Below are 8434 nucleotides of genomic sequence, written 5' to 3' on the forward strand. Positions count from 1 at the left end.
GCTGCAGGTGGACGGTGGTTTCCGGTTGAGAGTAAGCTGTGTGTGATTGGCTGCCGCTTCTCATCAGTGTGTGTGTAGCTTAATCATTATTACAGTACACATTATTTACTAAATGTAATATACATATATTTTTCTGTAAAATATTTTATTCTGTTGTTGGGTCCTTTATTGTTATATTGCTTGTTTTATTACAATGTGTTATTATTTAACATATCTTTGTGTAAAAGATAAACTAAGAATAAAATAAAAAATAAAAGTGAATAAAAAAGGTTTTTCCATGAAGGAGTTAAGAGGTATTGCTGCAGTACTCTTCACCCCTGTGCTCTGTGTTTCTTGCTTAATGCTGTTGTGTAGTTCACCCTCTCAGTTCATACGTCACAACTGAAATATTCACATCTTTAACCTCGTCTTCCATCAGAGCTCCTGATCCTGCCGTGTTTAATCTGATCCGCGGGGTCGGGGGGGTCGGGAGGGTCGGGGGGGTCGGATCAGACGCCTGTCTGCTTTCATCTCTTCACGTCTGGAGTTTCACTCTTTTACTAAAATCACTGAGTTAATAGTGGTAGTGTATTGCAGAGCAACCCTAACGACAAGGGTTTATTTTTTCCTTTCTTTCTGGGTGTACCTGCTGCATTTGCCAAAAACATATATATTTTTTGCCACGTAATGGCTTGGAAAATATCTGGCTTGCGGCCAAAACTAATTACAGACCCCTGGTGTGGTCCATGCCGTATCCTGTGCGAGCGCCCTACACAGCAACTTCTACTCCTGCATTCGTTCTCTACATCGCTCTGCAGTTTAAACAGTAATGGTGGGAATGTGTGGGCGTCCCTTTGTTTTGTTTGTGTTTCTCTAGAGGGCGCTATGTGGGCACCAGGGGAAGCAGTTGACCCTCTGCCATCTTCAGTCCATCAGTGATCTCTGATATCCAATCCTGACGCCACATCAGACAGATCTGTCTATCTGACATCACAGCATCCCTCAGCTCAGGTGAAAGGTGTGTAATAGTGCAAACAAAGGTGAGTCTACAGGTGACGAGTTTCAGCCAGTCTAATGAACTTCCTGAAAAAACACAGCAGAGTTAAAGAAAGAGGAATAAATTTGAGGTATTAAGAGATCTTTGATCGTTCCTTAAACTGTCGTCGACACATTCAGTAAAAATTAATGTTAAACATTATATTGCCAAATGTATTAATTAATCTGCCTTTACACAAATATAAACATGAGTAACATCATGTTCTTAATCCATAGGGTTTAATTTGATGTCGTTCCAACATGTACAGCTATATTTGGAGCATAAAAGTAAAATTTACCCTTATATACACTTATAGACAAACAGAAAAAAAGAAAATAAGTTTTTTGAATCTGTGTGGATATAATGATGATATATTAGAATGAAAGGATAATAAATTAGTTTATTGGGGTAAAACTGTTCTGTAACTAAAATGAGTCTCTAGTTTAGACCCTGTTGGTTCCTCTATGCTGGATATAAGATGAGATTGAGAGGGTTGGGTTTGGAGGTTCTACAGGTTCTGTATGGATCCTGCAACACATTTACCCACAGATGTTGCTACAGCTGGGCCTGTAGATCCTGTAGCTCTACACTCGTAGGTGCAGCTGCTCTATTAGTATATAGAGAATAAAGGACAGGGATTTTTAGTAACTGTGAAATGAAATATACCACATTACATGCAGTTAGTGTTCTCCTGAAAGCGTGTTGAACTGTGCGACGTTAAATTTATACCAAATGAGTTTCAGGTCTTGTTGGAAGAACAGGCTCATTTTGGTTGGGTGGTGAAGCTCCTGGGAAAGTGTTGCACTAATAAAAGTGTGTCTGAGTAACAGATGCCTTTTCCTCACTATTATCCCACTTTTACCGCACACTTTTACTTGACTCTGGACTCTGGAGCTGGTGGGACCGTTAACAGGCTTTTGTCTGAGATTTGACTCACTGCTTTACTTGGCATGAACTCAGACCCACAATGCACTGCTTTATACCCTGATGCTGCATCTGTTATGATTCAGTGATGTGTAAAACTTCACTGCTGATTAATCCTGAGATACTGACTTAACCATCAGACCTCCAGATACTCCTGCTGACCTCATTTATAGCAGCTGAAATAATAATATTAAAACACAGCTTTAAAACAGATCCATAGACAGATAGACTCATCAATAATAACTCAGAGGAAGCAGAAATAGAAATAGTTTAGACTGGATTAAAGTAAAACAGAGAATATAAAACATTATCAGAGTGTGATTATTAATCTAATGACTCCGGAAGATCTAAATAAAACAACAGAACTAAAGGGAGAGAGCCAGAAGATAACTCAGGCTGCGTTCACATTACCAGGCTGAAGTGACTCAAATCTGATTTTTTGCTCAATGTGGATCAGATCAGATTTTTTCATGGCTGTGTGAACGTGCCAAATCAGTTTTTTTTTTCAAATCTGATTTGAGTCACTTTCATATGTGGTCCTAAATCAGAAACGTTTCCAATCCACGGACACGTGACATGAATGTAAATGGTAAATGGTCAAATCTGAATTCAGGCATCTTTTTGTTTTTACACATTAGCATTAGCTTTAGCATTAGCGCTACGTGCTTCTCTCTCGTTCTCTCAGCAAAAGCAAACCACCTGTCCTTTTTTCCCCTCCTGGAGCTGAGCATGAACTTCAGAGCAGCTGTTTACTCTCCACTCCAGCAAAAGATGCTCCACATATGAGCTGCTAACTCATCCATTTCCCTGATAATGTGAACGTAGCCTTAAGACATGGAGGCTCCCTGAAACACCAGCATCCACCCACTCCACCCTCCACAAACCTGAGTGAACAAACAACAGCACCAGTCTTAGTTAAAGAGAAAAACATTAATTACCAAAAGCTAAACAAGTAAGTTTTCAGTCTAGACTTAAAGATTGAGACTGTGTCTGAGTCCCGAACATATTCGGGGAGATTATTCCAGAGTTGAGGCGCTTTATAAGAGAAAGCTCTTCCTCCTGCAGAGCTCCACTGAATTTTAGGAACTACTAGAAAACTAGAACCTTGTGATTCTAAAAATCCTGATGAAACTTTTAGGTTCTATTTTATGGGATATCCAACCCAAACGCAGTAAAAAAAAAACTAAAACTGAACATAAATATAAATAAATAAATAATCGTCATGTTTTATTATACATTAGTAATAAAATGTTTTAATATAAAGACGAGATACTGATTCACAGTCTGATAAAACATGTATACTGGCAAAAATGGAGATACAAGGTTTCTGTGCGAGAGCAAAAATATGCAGTTTGATGTCAAAACGTTTCCCTGCGGTATTACATTACAGTCTGCAGTCTATTACAGTCTATTACAGTCTATTACATTACAGTCTGTGTTGGGTAATGGTGAGGTTTGGGTGAACGTTGCTGAAATTTCACTCGGGAGAAACTCTTCTTTTCTTTGGATCTGATCTGATCAGAAAAACCCGACTTTAACCCTTCGATCACCAGCGAGACCCAGAGACCCAGGAATACACTCAGCTGCACCACAGGACAGGGATTAACAACCAAACCCGGATTATAAAACTAATCCCTGACTGCTGAGAAAGAATGTGCCTTTATTTAGAGAAATAATCTCCTTTATTATAACTTCAGTTATAATATTCAGTTATAGTGGAGCAGAGGCCTGGAGAGGTGTAGAATAATCAGAATTATTATTTTACTGTTTAATTTAGTTTACTGTGTTTGTAATGACTAAATTTACTAAAACCAGCTGATCTGCATGTGAACAGTTCAGAGTATTACTTCTAAATAATAAGACAGTAATTAATTCTAATCCAGTAAATATAATGACTTCCCTTGATGTCTAACTGATAGTGTATGTGTGAATGCAATACACAGAAATCAACTTTATTATCTATATTATTTTTCCTTTGAATATCTTTGGAAAGCCCAAGGAAATTCCACCCCTCCGCCCAAAAAACAAACAATATATTTTTTAAGTTTGTTATTTTTTCTTTAGTGACCATTCAATCATCATAACTGGAGGAAAGAAAGAAGAACCCCACTACTGCTTATTCACCAAAGATAAATAAATGCGCAATGATCCACCAAAATGTCAAATCTAACTATAATATATTCCATTCTTTGCTTTCCTAGTAAAATATCCAACTTTTGGGAGCCCAATTTTCACCTGGAGCCGATGGTGCATCCTTTTCTCCTGCACTCTAATTACCCAGAATGCACCACTCACTGACACAATGCATCACTCACTCACATGACTGATTACATGACACAACCCAGACCACAATCACCTGAGTATTGATTTCACTTGCTTAACTATATATACTATATATACACCTACACTTCACTCACTAGTGCCGAGTATTAGATTGGTTCCGTCTCTCTGTACAAAGTGTTTATCTCACTGTTCTTGGTTTTTGAATGTTTATCGCTTTTTTATTGGATTTTCTGTACTGATGTTTCCTGTCCCTGATAATTACTTCCTGTAATGGCGTTTTAAAGTTTTATAGACCCCAAAATTGAACCCTGTGGGATTCCATAAGAGAATAAGATATGCTAAACTAAACTAAATTAGTAAATAATTCACAATAAGCTGTGCTTTATGATGAATAACTTAATAATACATTACAGGGTTCATTATGGGGTTAATTTTTCCATTTAACATCTACTGGAAGGTCTGTGGAAAACGTCCCTCTATAAAACCACACAGAGACCACAGTCCCGCCACGCCTCAAAGTTCTCAGGATTATAGTGTTTCCAGCTCATGCTGAGGTTAATGTTGCATCATCAGGGCTGTAGAGGAGGAGGATGGTGGTGAACCTCCTGCTGGTCACTTATTCACAATCACTCACCATCCAACAACCAATCAGCAGCCTTCTAATGCTCAGCTCTCGCCTGAAATAGAAACGTTTATATGAATGAAAAATCCGTATATAAATATTATTCAGCTGAACTAATTTACTCTTTATATTTTAATGATGAGTTTAGAAAAGCGGAAAATAGGAATTAAACTCCATAAAATAATCAATAATTGATGAGTTACGGCTCTGATTATTGAAGAGGAGCAGATAGAGGGATGAGTTGTGTCGGTGAGGGTCGTTATTTTCTGGGTGGATCTTGTTCAGACACTGCCGTGTTCAGATCGGTATTTATCGGTGGGAAACATGACGAGGCCAGACATGCGTTCACCCGCCACACGACCGGCGGCAGCTGTTGCCTGGAGACAGGTGGCAGCTTCACCTCACCGACCATTCAGTTCCACACATCAACACCACAGACCTGCAGCGTGTTTCTGATTTACACTTTTCCCAGCCAGAAAAACACGTAATAAAACATTATTTTCTCTAATAACCAGAAAACATCTTTCTTTAACATTAATTTCAATAAACAGTTAAAAATACAAAAGGCAGCTGATAAACAGTAACAGTAAATACTTCCAGATTTTTATGAAATGTTACTGCATGAATTTTAGTGTCTCACTTAAAGTGGCAAATAAAATGAGATGGGCAGAATAGAGTACTGACACAACATTACCAGAGTAATAAACACTGACAGTGTAGCACCAATAGTATAGTGCTGATATTATAGAACCAAGAGAATACTATTTGATTTTATAACAACAAATGTATAGTGCTAATAGTTTACTGCTGGTAGTATAGTGCTGAGAGTATAGTGCCGGAAGTATAGTGCTGGAAGTATAGTGCTGAGAGTATAGTGCTGATAGTATAGTGCTGATAGTATAGTGCTGATAGTATAGTGCTGAGAGTATAGTGCTGATAGTATAGTGCTGAGTGTATAGTGCTGAGAGTATAGTGCCGGAAGTATAGTGCTGGAAGTATAGTGCTGAGAGTATAGTGCTGATAGTATAGTGCTGATAGTATAGTGCTGAGAGTATAGTGCCGGAAGTATAGTGCTGGAAGTATAGTGCTGAGAGTATAGTGCTGAGAGTATAGTGCTGAGAGTATAGTGCTGATAGTATAGTGCTGAGAGTATAGTGCTGATAGTATAGTGCTGAGAGTATAGTGCCGGAAGTATAGTGCTGAGAGTATAGTGCTGAGAGTATAGTGCTGAGAGTATAGTGTTGAGAGTATAGTGCTGATAGTATAGTGCTGAGAGTATAGTGCTGAGAGTATAGTGCTGAGAGTATAGTGCTTAGAGTATAGTGCTGATAGTATAGTGCTGAGAGTATAGTGCTGATAGTATAGTGCTGAGAGTATAGTGCTGATAGTATAGTGCTTAGAGTATAGGGCTGAGAGTATAGTGCTGAGAGTATAGTGCTGAGAGTATAGTGCTGATAGTATAGTGCTGAGAGTATAGTGCTGATAGTATAGTGCTGAGAGTATAGTGCTGATAGTATAGTGCTGAGAGTATAGTGCTGAGAGTATAGTGCTGAGAGTATAGTGCTTAGAGTATAGTGCTGAGAGTATAGTGCTGATAGTATAGTGCTGAGAGTATAGTGCTGATAGTATAGTGCTGAGAGTATAGTGCTGATAGTATAGTGCTTAGAGTATAGGGCTGAGAGTATAGTGCTGAGAGTATAGTGCTGATAGTATAGTGCTGAGAGTATAGTGCTGATAGTATAGTGCTGAGAGTATAGTGCTGATAGTATAGTGCTGAGAGTATAGTGCTGAGAGTATAGTGCTTAGAGTATAGTGCTGAGAGTATAGTGCTGAGAGTATAGTGCTGAGAGTATAGTGCTTAGAGTATAGTGCTGATAGTATAGTGCTGAGAGTATAGTGCTGATAGTATAGTGCTGAGAGTATAGTGCTGATAGTATAGTGCTTAGAGTACAGGGCTGAGAGTATAGTGATTATAATATAGTGCTGAGAGTATAGTGCTGATAGTATAGTGCTGAGAGTATAGTGCTGATAGTATAGTGCTGAGAGTATAGTGCTGATAGTATAGTGCTGAGAGTATAGTGCTGAGAGTATAGTGCTGAGAGTATAGGGCTGAGAGTATAGTGCTGATAGTATAGTGCTGAGAGTATAGTGCTGATAGTATAGTGCTGAGAGTATAGTGCTGATAGTATAGTGCTGAGAGTATAGTGCTGATAGTATAGTGCTGAGAGTATAGTGCTGAGAGTATAGTGCTGATAGTATAGTGCTGATAGTATAGTGCTGAGAGTATAGTGCTGAGAGTATAGTGCTGATAGTATAGTGCTGAGAGTATAGTGCTGAGAGTATAGTGCTGAGAGTATAGTGCTGAGAGTATAGTGCTGAGAGTATAGTGCTGATAGTATAGTGCTGAGAGTATAGTGCTGATAGTACAGTGCTGAGAGTACAGTGCTGAGAGTATAGTGCTGAGAGTATAGTGCTGATAGTACAGTGCTGAGAGTATAGTGCTGAGAGTATAGTGCTGAGAGTATAGTGCTTAGAGTATAGTGCTGAGAGTATAGTGCTGAGAGTATAGTGCTGATAGTATAGTGCTGAGAGTATAGTGCTGATAGTATAGTGCTGAGAGTATAGTGCTGATAGTATAGTGCTGAGAGTATAGTGCTGATAGTATAGTGCTGAGAGTATAGTGCTGATAGTATAGTGCTGAGAGTATAGTGCTGAGAGTATAGTGCTGAGAGTATAGTGCTGAGAGTATAGTGCTGATAGTATAGTGCTGAGAGTATAGTGCTGATAGTATAGTGCTGAGAGTATAGTGCTGAGAGTATAGTGCTGAGAGTATAGTGCTGATAGTATAGTGCTGAGAGTATAGTGCTGATAGTACAGTGCTGAGAGTACAGTGCTGAGAGTATAGTGCTGAGAGTATAGTGCTGATAGTACAGTGCTGAGAGTATAGTGCTGAGAGTATAGTGCTGAGAGTATAGTGCTGATAGTATAGTGCTTAGAGTATAGTGCTGAGAGTATAGTGCTGAGAGTATAGTGCTGAGAGTATAGTGCTGAGAGTATAGTGCTGAGAGTATAGTGCTGATAGTATAGTGCTGAGAGTATAGTGCTGATAGTATAGTGCCGATAGTATAGTGCTGAGAGTATAGTGCTGATAGTATAGTGCTGAGAGTATAGTGCTGAGAGTATAGTGCTGATAGTACAGTGCTGAGAGTATAGTGCTGAGAGTATAGTGCTGAGAGTATAGTGCTGATAGTATAGTGCTTAGAGTATAGTGCTGAGAGTATAGTGCTGAGAGTATAGTGCTGATAGTATAGTGCTGAGAGTATAGTGCTGAGAGTATAGTGCTGAGAGTATAGTGCTGATAGTATAGTGCTGAGAGTATAGTGCTGATAGTATAGTGCTGATAGTATAGTGCTGAGAGTATAGTGCTGATAGTATAGTGCTGAGAGTATAGTGCTGAGAGTATAGTGCTGATAGTACAGTGCTGAGAGTATAGTGCTGAGAGTATAGTGCTGAGAGTATAGTGCTGATAGTATAGTGCTGAGAGTATAGTGCTGATAGTATAGTGCTGATAGTATAGTGCTGAGAGTACA

The sequence above is a fragment of the Astyanax mexicanus genome, chromosome 11, assembly GCF_023375975.1.
Source record: "Astyanax mexicanus isolate ESR-SI-001 chromosome 11, AstMex3_surface, whole genome shotgun sequence".
NCBI lineage: Eukaryota > Metazoa > Chordata > Actinopteri > Characiformes > Acestrorhamphidae > Astyanax > Astyanax mexicanus.